This window comes from Sus scrofa, chromosome 13 (genome assembly GCF_000003025.6).
Source record: "Sus scrofa isolate TJ Tabasco breed Duroc chromosome 13, Sscrofa11.1, whole genome shotgun sequence".
Taxonomy (NCBI): Eukaryota; Metazoa; Chordata; class Mammalia; order Artiodactyla; family Suidae; genus Sus; species Sus scrofa.
Genome location: NC_010455.5, coordinates 34,453,588 through 34,466,193, shown reverse-complemented (window position 1 = coordinate 34,466,193; position 12,606 = coordinate 34,453,588). Strand labels below are relative to the sequence as shown.

At 53.8% G+C, this 12,606-nt stretch overlaps 1 protein-coding gene across 1 annotated transcript in view; it reads right to left on the bottom strand.

Annotated features, from left to right (window-relative positions):
• The window catches only part of DNAH1 (dynein axonemal heavy chain 1), an 88,994-nt gene extending 77,954 nt beyond the window's left edge, over window positions 1-11,040 (bottom strand). The window contains exon 1 of the mRNA XM_021068886.1: window positions 2,975-11,040. The gene's annotated coding sequence lies outside the window, so the exon portion shown is untranslated. The remainder of the gene's footprint in view (window positions 1-2,974) is intronic.

The following is a 12,606-nucleotide window of genomic DNA, read 5'->3' as shown; positions in this document are numbered from 1 at the left end:
GCCAGAGGCAGCCTCAGTGCCCTCCCCCCACTCAGTCTTGCCAGACTGCCCTGATTCCCCAGCGCAGGGCCCTGCATCCCCCACCCATGCCCATCTCTCCTACCCACCCCAAGACCTAGGGGACTAAATCGCCTCCCCAGAGGGACCCTGACCTGTTGGCCCACGGATCTCTCTGCCAGCAACAGAAAGATATTCATCCACCCTGCCTCTCTTAGACCAGCTGATGAAACTACACCCCCCTGTCTCCCCAAAGGGAACAGCAGATGCACCACTGGATTGCATGTACATCCCAAGGACAAGGGTTTGCAGGGTCATTATTGCCGGGCAAGCAATCCCTTGCCAAACCACTGCTGTTTTTGACTGCCTCCAAATGCATCACTGGGGGAAACCTTTGGTCGGGGGAGCATTATAAGAAATTGGACAAGGTTATGAGGATGAAGAGGTTTGCATGCAATGCCGGTGCAAAAATTAAAAGGGAGTCAGTCTGGAGTTCCCTTTGTGGCTCAGCAGGTTAAGAAACTGACTAGTATCCATGAGAATGTGAGTTCAATCCCTGGCCTCACTCAGTGGGTTAAGGATCCAGCATTGCCACAAGCTGTGTCATGGGCCACAGATGTGGCTCAGATCCAGTGTTGTTGTGGCTGTTGCATAGGCCAGCAGGTGCAGCTCCAATTCAACCCCAGGAAGCCTGGGAACTTCCATATATCACAGGTGCAGCCTTACAAAAAAAAGGGGGGTGGGGGGAGTCAGTCTAAAATTACCTCAATACCATCTTACTTGACAAAAGGAAATAGAGGCCTGGCCCAAGCAAGGCTCCCTCCCTGCTCTGTCCCATTCTCTCCCCAGCCCCACCTTCCATCCCCACCACACACACTGGGACAAAGCAGCCAGGAGCTGTGGTACAGGCTGCTCTTTTAGCTGAGTGTTCTGTTCTCCATTATCTCCATTTTAGCCATGTGGTGGGACTGGCCAGTTCAGGCTCTGTTGGATCACAGCAGGGAAATCTTGCCTGGTCTGACCTGAAGGGTGGGTAGGCAGCAGGACTGCCTGTGGCAAAGCTACCCAAGCAGTACTGAAGCAGCCTGCATCTTCTGAGTCCATTTCTAAGAAAGGGGTAGTGAGCTGGCAAGAGTGCTTGAAAGTATGAAGCACAGATGGAATCCGACAGGAAGTCCCATGCTCTCAGGCCAAAGGCTGACCAGCTTCCAGCCAGTCAAGCACATTCCACCAGAACTCTGCTCCCTGAATCTACTCCCTAGTGGCCATCTGCCTCCCAGGGCAGGTGCTGAAAATGATGCTGAACCTGGCCCACCTGTCTGACAGTCACTTCCCAGAGCACCCTAAAAGACAAAGGACCAACTGGGGCTCAGCCCCATTGTGGCAGCCATCCCACAGATGTCTGCTTCATCTTTAAAGAAAATCACCAAACAGAAAGAACAGGTCTTGGAGAGACCAGCCCCCAGCCCCACAAGAAGCCATTCCATTCCCTGGTCTCCAGGGCTCTCAGATGGGCTTGAATATGCTTGGCTATTTCCTGGTGTGTTATAAGACCGGCAGAGATTACAGATGGAGAAGCATCCAGGAAACTGCAGTGTTGCTGGGGGCAAAAGGCACTGGGCTAGATGGACACAGATGACCAGGAGTATATGATCCTCAAAACTGGTACTACTAGAATCACCAATCCACAACCAAGGAAACTAAAGTCCAGGAGTCAAGAAACTCAGAAAAGACACACAGCCAAGAACTGGCAGAACCAGAATGGAAACTAAGGTCTCCACCTCTGGCTGACCCAAAGGTCTATGTCCTTAGCACCACAACAGTAATTCTCAACAGTGGGCCAAGGAGCCCTGAGGTTCTGCAAGGTGAGTGTCCACCCCTGATTCAATGAAGACCCTGAACCTTTACCTATTTCACATATTAGGGTTCTGTGTAAGGTCTCATTTGACAAATGGATCTGTGGCTTAAGAAATCTTGGAAGTCTCTGCCCTTGTTGGGGCTATGTGGCAAACAATACTTGGTGACAATAACCCCCACAGGCTTGGGGTTCTCTCCACCTTTTTGGAGCAATCACCTGATGTGACCTCCTCTATGTTCCCACAGCTGTCTGAGCGTGTTCTCACGCTCCCTCCAGTGAGCACATATTATATGTGCACATCAGGCACAACTGGGCGCAAAGGCTGCAGATGCAACCATTTTCAAGTGACAATGATCTCTGGAATCTCAATACTTAGCAGGGGACTGGCATGGGTTTGGCAATGGTACATGCCTAGAAAACATTTGGCAAATGACTGTGCGAGTGAATGAATGAGGTAAGCAAAAAAAAGGAAGTTGATCTCCGTAACCCCTGTGAGACAGGTGCAGCAGTACCCTGCCCATTTACAGATGGGGAAGAGAGAGAAGGATCAAGATGGCGGAGCAGATGGGGACTTCGAGGCTGAGGAGGATTAGAATCATGGCTCTCCCTGCTTGGTCCTCCCACAGGCAGGGGAGAAAGCTACATTCTCAGCATAGGGGTGTGGCAAAACAAAGAAACAAACAAACAAAAAAACAGGACTTATCTGCAAAGTTGGTTTTTTTTTTTCTTTTTTGTCTTTTTGCCATTTATTGGGCTGCTCCCGTGGCATATGGAGGTTCCCAGGTTAGGGAATCAGAGCACGCCAGAGCCACAGCAACGCAGGATCCTTAACCTGCTGAGCAAGGCCAGGGATCAAACCCGCAACCGCATGGTTCCTAGTCAGATTTCATTAACCACCGAGCCACGACGGGAACTCCCTGCAAAATTATTTAAAAGTGCACTCCACTCCCTTCCCACCTGTCAAGGTGGAGAAAGGGCACAAAGGTTAGTGGACAGGGATATGGACCCTGGGCCAGGAGGGCGTCCTCTTTCCCGTGCACTCGCTCTCTGAGCCTTAACAAGGTCCACCTGAAGGCGTTCGCCCCACCATCCCTTGGGCTCACCGACTTACTGACTTACCCCTACCGACCTACCGGCTCCACCACAAGATGTGGATCTGGAGGCCCGTCTCTAGGGTGAGACGCTGGGCCGGTTGCTAAGGGGCGGGACCATCTGGCAAGGCTAGAGGCAACTTCCGGCAGTGAACCTCTACAGTCCCTCGCCGGTCTCCCCTACACAAGCCCGGACTTGGTTCCTCCCGCCCGACTCAAGGCTTCCAGTACCAGGGTTGGGCCGCTTCCTGGGCGGGTTGTGGGCGGGTTGCGGGTGGGCGGGGATAGTGTCAACTCTTTAGGCTCTCAAATCGGAGCTCCATTACCCACCTCCCCTCCCACACTATACTAGGGACTGAGACAAAACAGCCCAGTGCTGTTTTCAAAGTGCGGCAATTTTTATTGAATCCTAGTTAAAAGAAAAAAAGAAAAAAAAAAAGATAAAATGATGTCGATAATATGAGAATAATTGGGGAAAGTTTGTCTTTAAGTCCCAGCTACCAGACCGATGGTCGGGTCACTGTAGAGTCACTTCTGTGATCCAGGAGACACACACACATCTGCAGCTCCTCCTCAGCCCTCCTCCGGATGGGCAGTGGATGGCGTGCGTGCCCATCTGCTCTAAAATCTGGCATGGGATCAGGCTTGGATCCTCCTTCCTGTCCTGGATGCTGAATTCTTGTTAATTTTCTCAGATGTGATAATGATATTATGGTTATATAGGAGACTGTCTTTGTCTTAGCTGATGTGAGCTAAAGAACTTAAGGGCAAAAGATAAGATGTCTTCCTATCACATAATTTGGCAAAATTTATGTATAACTATATAGAGAGAAGAAATAAAGCCAAAGTAGCCTGATAGCAACAATTGGAAAATCTAAAAGTTTACAGATGCCCACTGTATTTACTAGTCTTTCCATTTTTTCTATAAGAAAAAGAGGTGGGTTACAAACCAAAAGAAAATGTAAAAAATGTAAAAACCATCCCTCACCCTGAGAACCCCTTCTGAGAACTGGCCCCATTTCCTAGAAGGGAAAAACTAAGGATTAGTAAGACTGGCTTGTACTGTGGGGGCTGGGGGGCATGGTAGGACCTGATGATCATTATGTAAATGCCCAATTTTTTTTTTTCTTTTTAGGGATGCACCTGAGGCATACAGAGGTTCCCAGGCTAGGGGTCAAATTGGAGCTGTAGCTGCTGGCCTACACCACAGTTCACGGCAACACCGGCTCCTTAACCCACTGAGCAAAGCCAGGGATTGAAATTGCATCCTTGGGGATACTAGTCAGATTCATAACCTGTTGAGCTACAATGGGAACTCTGTAACTCCTGGATCTCAAGGGCCCAGCCTCAAATGCCATCTTTTCCAGTGGTTAGGCATGGGTTCAGGCTCTGGTCTTCCTGCCCTGCCCCAAAGGCCACCAAGTCTACCAGTTCCCTGGGAGAGGAACAAGGAGCTGAGCCATGGACCCCACACTGGGCTCCTGCCCCTCCTGTGGTGGGAGGACAGTCTTTTGCCCCATATGTGCCGGAAAGGAGCTCAGCCTCGCTCTCGTTGAAATAGGGAGAGACTGGGTTCCTGAAAGAGTTTAAGGGTGGGTGAGTGAGGCTCTCTATCCATCTCTGGTGGGCTGGAAGCTCAGGGCTTGCACAGACAGGCTGCTAAGTGTGCCCTCGCCCAGGCCCATGCCTTTGGGCAAGGGGCCTGAGGGGCATGGCAGGCCTGGGCCCCCTCCCCTGTGCTTCTTGCTGGCAGTACTGAGGCTGCAAGGAGGGCTTCTCTAGCTGCAGACATGAATGCCCTTTGTAAATGGGTGGCAGAATAGTCCCTTCATATAGCCAGCCAGCCAGCTGGAACGAAAGATGACAGGCATCCAGACCAGGTAGCTGGAGCTCCCCACTCTCCTCCTTCCCCCAACCCTGCCAGCCTCTTGGGCCCCAGGAATTCCCTGTGGTTTGTTAGTCCAGTAGCTCTGAGCTGCTGCCATGAGAAAGCAGTCACAGGCATGGAGGGTATGAGAGGGAGGGCTGGGCCAGCACCGAGGCTCACCTTCCCCCCAGGCCTCCACGGACCCTCCCCTCTCTGCCATTGGCCAGCTGGCCTCAGCAGCTCTGACCAGTATTTTCTCTGATGAATAAAAATGGAGACAAATTAACTCTCCTTTCATCCACATGGTCAGTTTGAAAGACAAGACCCTGAAAGCCCAGAGCCGGGAGGAGAAGGAGTGGAAAGGAGTTCCTGGGGGACTGGAGGATTGAGGACCAGTCAGCCATGAATGCTCAGCCCTCATCCCAGCCCCCAGTCCAAATCCACTCCCCCATGAATTCATACGGAGCTTCCCAGATGGAATCTCCTCCTTTTGTTTTTTGTTGTTGTTATTGTTGTTGTTGTTGTTTGCCACTTCTCTTCTCATGTTGGGATACACCTCCTCAAGAAGCCCTCCCTGATTGCCTCAGCCCACAGAATACACTCACAGCCTCCTCAGGGGACTAGAGCCAGTACCACCTCGTAGGCAACCATGTAATGGCCACTATTATATCCCCCAACCAAAAGGTGAGCTTGAGTGGTGGGGACCAGGGTGCTACTTTTCCCAGCAATTCTGCCAGCTCCATCTATCCTGGAAGGACACAAGGAAATGACTAGGAGACAGAACAACCCACATCAGGCCATTACTCTGAAGACAGTAGCCAACTGTCACCCAGCTGCCCATGACCACACTTCACACCATCTTCCCCAGCCTCCCTGCTTCCTCTGACCTGTAATTCCAGACCACTCCAGAGTCCAGGATGCTGGGGTTCTGCTCACAAGGAGCAGTGGCCAGGAGGGGGTCTCCACCAGCCCCTATCTGCCTGGCCCAAAACTCCAGGCCCTAAGGGGTCCAAAGAGCTGTGGAGAGCCGTTTATCATAATTAGGCTCTGCATGCCTCTGTTTTCCCCTCAGCTCCAAGCAACACAGTCAGCATCGACTGAGCGATCTCATGGCAGTGAGTGGCCTCATCATCTCAGCCCCATGACCCACCAAGTACTCCCACCCTGCCCTTCTGGGTAGCCTGAGTTTGCTGAGTCTGGGGACCAGACTGCCATTCTGACCTGTAGTCCACTTCTAGAAACATCTATGATAAGATCAGGAGGCCTGGGTTCTGCTGCTAACTCACCAGGCAAGTCTCTTCTCTTGCCAGGCCTCAGTTTTCCCATCCGCACATTGGGAAACACAAATCTGGCCCAGCCCTGTACCTGGGCCCCCTGTACAGAATGGTCTGAGGGACACCAGACTGTTACCCTACCCTAAATACTTCCATTCTTGGCAAAAGCTTTGCCCTTGCCAGACCTTGGGAGGAAGTGTGTAAGCAACTGGACAGGTCAGTAAGGATGGTTTGTTCAAGAGAGGAAGTTCCTCAGTAACAGAGAGGTGGGGCCCTCTGTAATTAGTGGCAATGGCCTAGGGGTGTTCAAACAGCCAGGGTGGCAGCTGGAGCTGGCAGTCTCCTTGGCAACCTGCTTCCACACTCCATGTCAGCAAACTGAGGTAACCAGAGGGAAGAGGCCTCACTCAAGGTCACTGCAGAGCAGGATGGGAGCCTGGGCTGTCCTGCAGGCTGTAGGGAGCCTAGAATGTAGGCCACAAGACAAAGACCAGTGGCCACAGGCATCCCTCCCTTTCCAGGACAGGGTCATCTTCCAGAGCTTCCCACTCCTCCTGTCCCCTTGTCCCTCCTCCATTCCAGCATCTGGTTGTAGGGTATCAGAAAGCCAGACGCTGAGAGTTCCTAGGAACTCTGTGTTCCCACCTGAACTGACTATTGGAGCACCTGGAATCCCCAGGGCCATTCTCTGGCAGCTTTCACTCTCCCTGTGTCCCTGCCCCCGAGTCCTCTTTCCCTGATACTCCTGACAGGCCACTCAAGAAACTGGCACTGATAGGTCCCCTGCCCAACACCTCTGTACCCATGAGGGGCCTCTGGAAATGTCAACTCCACCTCTAAACTGTGATTCTGAAATGTGCAGGAAGCATTCAGGGCTCCATGTGGTCTAATAGAGGTGGCCCTGAGAGTGTGACTCAGGACAGCCCACTTCCCTCTCCAACCTAGCTGTCCACCCTGACCCAGTTCTGGGGGGGCCTCAGATTTGCTTCCAAGCAGAAGGAAACTTACTCTCAGAGGCCCTGAGGGCAGGAATGATTGCTCCCATTTTACAGGTGAGGAAATTGAGGTCCTGGATTGGAGGCCTTGTCATGGGCCAGATCAGGCACAGCTAGCTGGGCAACATGCCCAGGGCCCTCCCTGTCACCCCTCCTGGTTCCACAGCCCCTCCTGGCTGGCCCTCAGAGCAGGCAGCTGGGCCTGGGAATGGGCAGGGAGTGCCTTGGGGAGGGCGCCCTGGGCTAAGGAGCAGGTGTGGTGGGAGGGCAGCAGGTGCAGGATAATGGGGCCACCAGGGGAGGCCTGGGGAGCAGGTGCTGCCATGGGGGTGGGGGGTGAGGCTGTCATTGTTCACCGGCTCTGGTGGGCCCCGAGCAGGAGGGGCATCCCTATGAGCCCCTGGGCCACCCTGGCTCATGCTCAGAGGTCGTCCAGATGCCTGGGCTCAGGCACATGGCCAAGCCCCTCCCCTGGGTCCCAGCAACCCGCCAGGTTACCATGACAACCAGTACTTTCATCCCTGTCCCTTTGTCTGGTCACGGTCCAGCTTTTGTGACCAAGCCATAAATGGGGGGTGGGGAGAAGGGGGCCTTGCCTCGGACACACTCAGCTGGGGTAGAGTTGTGAACCCGAGGCAGAGGGAGCTGGAGGGCAGGTCAAAGAAAATGGGAAAAGCTGAGTTTTGCCAGCCATTAGCCCCTCTAGTCTCTCCTCCTGGATGCTGACTGCACCCTCAGAGCAGGGTCTGCAGGCCTGGGAGTTACCTGGGCCCCAGGCCCTCCTGCTCCCTCCCCCTGCCTCATTTCCCCACCTGTGAATGGGCCACTTCTCTCTCCTGGTGCAATATGGCTCTGAGAGGCAAGAGTGTGACTGAACCAGGTTGATAACTTCCCTGTACAACTAGGGAAACTGTGGCACAGCACCAAGCTCTGGATCATGCTGGATCACCCCACAGAGAGCATGAAGCAGAGTCAGGCCTACTGGGGACCCAGGACCGCAAGCCATCAGGCTCCTAAACAAAATGGCAAATTGAGCCCACAGTTGACCCTCCTCCTGACAGCCCCACAGGGAGGAGCAGAGCCACCAGGACTTGGCAGGGATGGGAGCAGACTGTGGCGGCCCAGGCCCCCCCCAGCTGTGTGACTGTTAGCAAGTACCTTCTCCTAGAACCATCTATAAAATAAATGGGGGTGCTAGAGTAACAGGGAGCCCTCCCGGCCAGAGCTGGGGTGAGAATGAAGGTGCACTCTGCACAAAGCCATCTCCTTGCCAATCTCACAAACACTTCACATCTTCTGCTCCCAGTATCACCCTGGCCTGCCCAGAGGACTTCACATTCCCATGTGTCCACCCTGCTGCCCTGCTCTGGGCCTTCACACCTGTGGTCCCTCCCCTGCGGCGCTCTTCCCCCTTGCACAGGAATCCAGAAATTACCAGGAGTTACAGAGCATGAATGCTGTTTCAATCTACAGGAATCCCCTAGAGACATACTCTGATGTTCAACAGGGAACCCTGACCAGGAGCAAAGGATGTTCCTAGGATGCGCACATGGCTCCAGGATGGCCCTCACAGGAGGAGGATAGCAGGACAGCTTTAGAGACTAGGCTGTAGGGACTTTTGTCCTTCCTTCCTGGGCTGGCTCTTCTGATCTTTGAGGGGCTCCTGCAAGTCTCCTGGCCCAAGCTCACCACCCCAGTCTTGTGGGGGAGGCATCTGGGCACCCCCACAATAAACAGCACAACCCTGAAAGTTTGGAGTGAGCCTCTGTTGGGTCGGCCACCTTCCATGGGATCTGGGGCTCCCTCTGCAGGACCCTCAGGCTCAGGACAGGCTCCTGCCACCAGGGCAGCCCCAGAGATATGACACGGTCTGTTGATGTGCCCCAGAGACACCTGCAGGCAGACACCTCAGTCAGGGTGGATCTGCACCTCCCTTCTCAGCTACCACCGGTCCCCTGAATGAGCCTGCAGCCAGAGAGAACACTGAGCAGAGAAGTGATTCAAAACAGCAGGGCCCCAGCCCCACAACTCAACACAGCTCAGATATCTCAAGACAATGTCACTTCCTCTTGCCATGAACATCTTCCTCTGGGATTAGCTCTTCGTCTGTGCTAGATGTGAGACGGGGCGGCAGTGGTGTCTACTACCTGAGGCCATTAAGGTAGGTGCCGGGGCCTGGGCTGAGGCTGCACCAGTGGGCTTCCCAGGCCAGGAGGAGGACAGTATCCATCTCTGTAGTTATTCATTGATGCCACAGGTTAAGAAGGCATTATTGAGGAACTGGTATGTGTCATGAGGTTTATACATCATGTCATTTAATCCTTGCACCAGCCCTAGAAGGTGGTGGCAAGTTTTGTTTCCCCTTTTACAGGTGCTCCAAAACATTGCCATGCTGATAGCCACCCATCATGGGCCAGAGCTGGAATTTCATCCACCTGTGTGGGGATCCCAGGACTGAACTTTGCCCTGTAGCCTCCCTGCTCGAGGACTTTGGGGAGTACCGATTCTGGAGAGGGGATTTTAACTAGCAGAGGGAACAATGCACTGGAAGTGGGTTGTTGCACAAGTGGAGAGGGCACTGCTCTGGAGGTGTTGTGGGAGGAGGGGCAGCTTGGGGAAGCTCAGAGATGTTAAGTTTAGGAAGGGGGATCAGCAGACCAACCTGAGAGGTGGGGAAAGGGAGGAGGGCATAGCTGAGGCCACTATTAGGTAGAAGACAGAGCAAGGCACATTTGGGTTCAGGATCAACAATTTTGTATAAGGGCCCAAGCCAGGGGACTGGGCTATCCAGGTGGCAGGGAGTGCCCTGTCCTGAGAGGCATGCAAGGAGAAGCCAGATACGTGTCCTTAGCCAGAGTATGTGAGACACTAAGGTATGGATCTCAGCCCACCCCAGCCCTTGAGGGTGCAGAAAAGGTAGAACCTCCCAGTTAGGGGGTGAAGGATGGAGGGAGACACACTGCCCAGAACCGCCACCCTCCGCCCCATTGCCCCATCTCCAAGAATGGCTTCTACTTTCCAGGTTATATGTTAGTGAGAAGTTTCAGAGGACCACAGACGGGGCACAGGTAGAAACACAAGATGCCAGCAAGTACCCCAAATTTTGTATCCCAGGCACTTCACCCACCTCCTCCTTGTCTGATCACTGTGGGGACATTTCAGAGCTCAGTCCCACTCCCAGAGCCTCTCCCAAGGGAACTGACAGCTCTTCTTTCCCCACCCCTCACACCCAACCAGTGCACCAAGCCCTGTCTGTTCTGCTCCTCAACAGCCCTCAGCCCTATCCCCTCCTCTCCACACCCACAGCCATGACCCTAGCTACCACCTCCCTGGCTTCCCAGCCACCAGCCAGCAGTTACTAGTTCCCCCTATCCAGCAGTCCTGCTTGGATTCCTCCATGGCCCCCTTGGTCCTCCCAGACCCGTCCCCCACTCCTCACCACTTGACACTTTATGCTGCCCTCTGGCCAGAGAGGGGTGCTTTAGCTCCTGGCACATACCAGGTACCTGCCCACTCCTCACCTAGATCATATTCACTGAAGCTCAGGCACCTTTCTTCCCATGTCTGGGTTAAACACGCCTGTGCTCCCATAGCCATGACAAAACTGTGGCCCTGGCTATTAATGTGTCTGCCTCCTCAGAGGGACCAAAGGCGCCATGGGGCAGGATCTAATCTGTCTCGCCCAGGCTTGCATCCCCAGCCCCACCCTTGCTGCCTAACACAGAGGAGACGCTCAGTAAGCAACAGCCAAATGGATGAATGAAAGAGTGTGGCCAGGGCTGGAAGGGCTGTCCTACACAGGCGTGTCCTCGGGGTCAGATGGGTATAGAAGCTCTGGCAAGAAGGGGGCTCAGGGATGGATTTCCCATTGTGGCTCAGTGGTAATGAACCCATCTAGCATCCATGAGGATGCGGATTTAATCCCTGGCCTTGCTCAGTGGGTTAAGGATCCAGCATTGCCCTGAGCTGTGGTGTAGCTTGCAGACACGGTTGTGTCCCAAGTTGCTGTGGCTGTAGACTGGCAGCTGCAGCTCCAATTCAACCCCTAGCCTGAGAACTTCCATATGCTGTGGGTTTGGTCCTAGGAAGCAAAAAAAAAAAAAAAGTGGGGAGTTCCTGTCGTGGCGCAGTGGTTAACGAATCCGACTAGGAACCATGAGGGTGCGGGTTCGGTCCCTGCCCTTGCTCAGTGGGTTAACGATCCGGCGTTGCCGTGAGCTGTGGTGTAGGTTGCAGACCCGGCTGGGATTCCTCGTTGCTGTGGCTCTAGCGTAGGCCGATGGCTACAGCTCCGATTGGACCCCTAGCCTGGGAACCTCCATATGCTGCGGGAGCGGCCCAAGAAATAGCAACAATAACAACAACAACAACAACAAAAAAGACAAAAGACACAAAAAAAAAAAAAAAAAAGTGGGCCCCAGGAGATGTCTGGGGCAGGAGACCAAGCCAGCCATTCCTTTGCAGGGGACCCCGGTCTTGTATGGTCCCACTCCTGTCCTGAACAGCAAAGTGGGAGCGTCTCAACGAGATACACATCTATCAGAAAAGGACAGTAATTGGGGCTTCAAACCAAAGGGAGAGGGTGATTTAGGTGGCATCCTAGAGGTCTCACCCACTGCCTCTGAGCCACATCTTCCCTTTCAGCTAAGTCTTCCTGCGGACCACCATGGGTGTGGGGGAATTCAAAGGACGAGGCACGGTGCCCCCACCCTACTCACCTGGAGGGGAGGATGCCTGTTGGTGGCTTTGTACAACCCCCAAGCCCAACCCTCTAACCTCCATGCAGAGAGTAAGCAAGTCGAAGAGAAGGTTTGAGAGGCTGTTTGAGAGGAAGGGGCCTCTGGGCTTGGCTGACCTTAAACCTCCAGCTTCTGCTCTCTGCGGGTGGTCGTGGGCCAGCCTGGCTGCTTCACGCCCCTCCCAGTTCAGTGGCTGCCTCCTGGACTCCCTGGCAGGCTTCCAGGCCTCAGAGGAAGCCACCATCTCTGCCGCCACCATTTACCGCTGCTACCACTGCTGCTGTGAAAATGCAATTACAGCAAACAGCCGCTGCCTCACTTGAGCCGCGCTATCCACACCTGGAACTAATTAACTTAATTAGGCCTTAATGAGCTACACTGGTCGGAAGGCCTATTTTTACTTAATTATCCCCTAATGTGCTTGGCATGGAGGAGTAGATCCAGGAGGACGGATTTGGCGGTGGCAGCCACCTCCTCTCCCTGCAGAAGGGATGCCCAGGAGTCATGACTGTTGGCCAGGAGTGAACCCCAAAGAGCTGAGAGTCTGGGAGGCAGGGGGAGGCAGGGGTCACGGGCCACACCTGTGGGAACAGCGCCCTTCCCCCAGCCCATCATGCTGGCTGCCCGCCTCAGCTGACACTGAAGCCACATGGGAGAGAGGGGGCTCAGCCTAAGCATATTGCCCTGTTAGGATCTTCTGCATCGTACCTGCCTGACACTGTTCTCATTTTCTTGTCTCCCACTAGAGTATAGGTTCCATGAAGGCAAGAATTTCATCTATATTG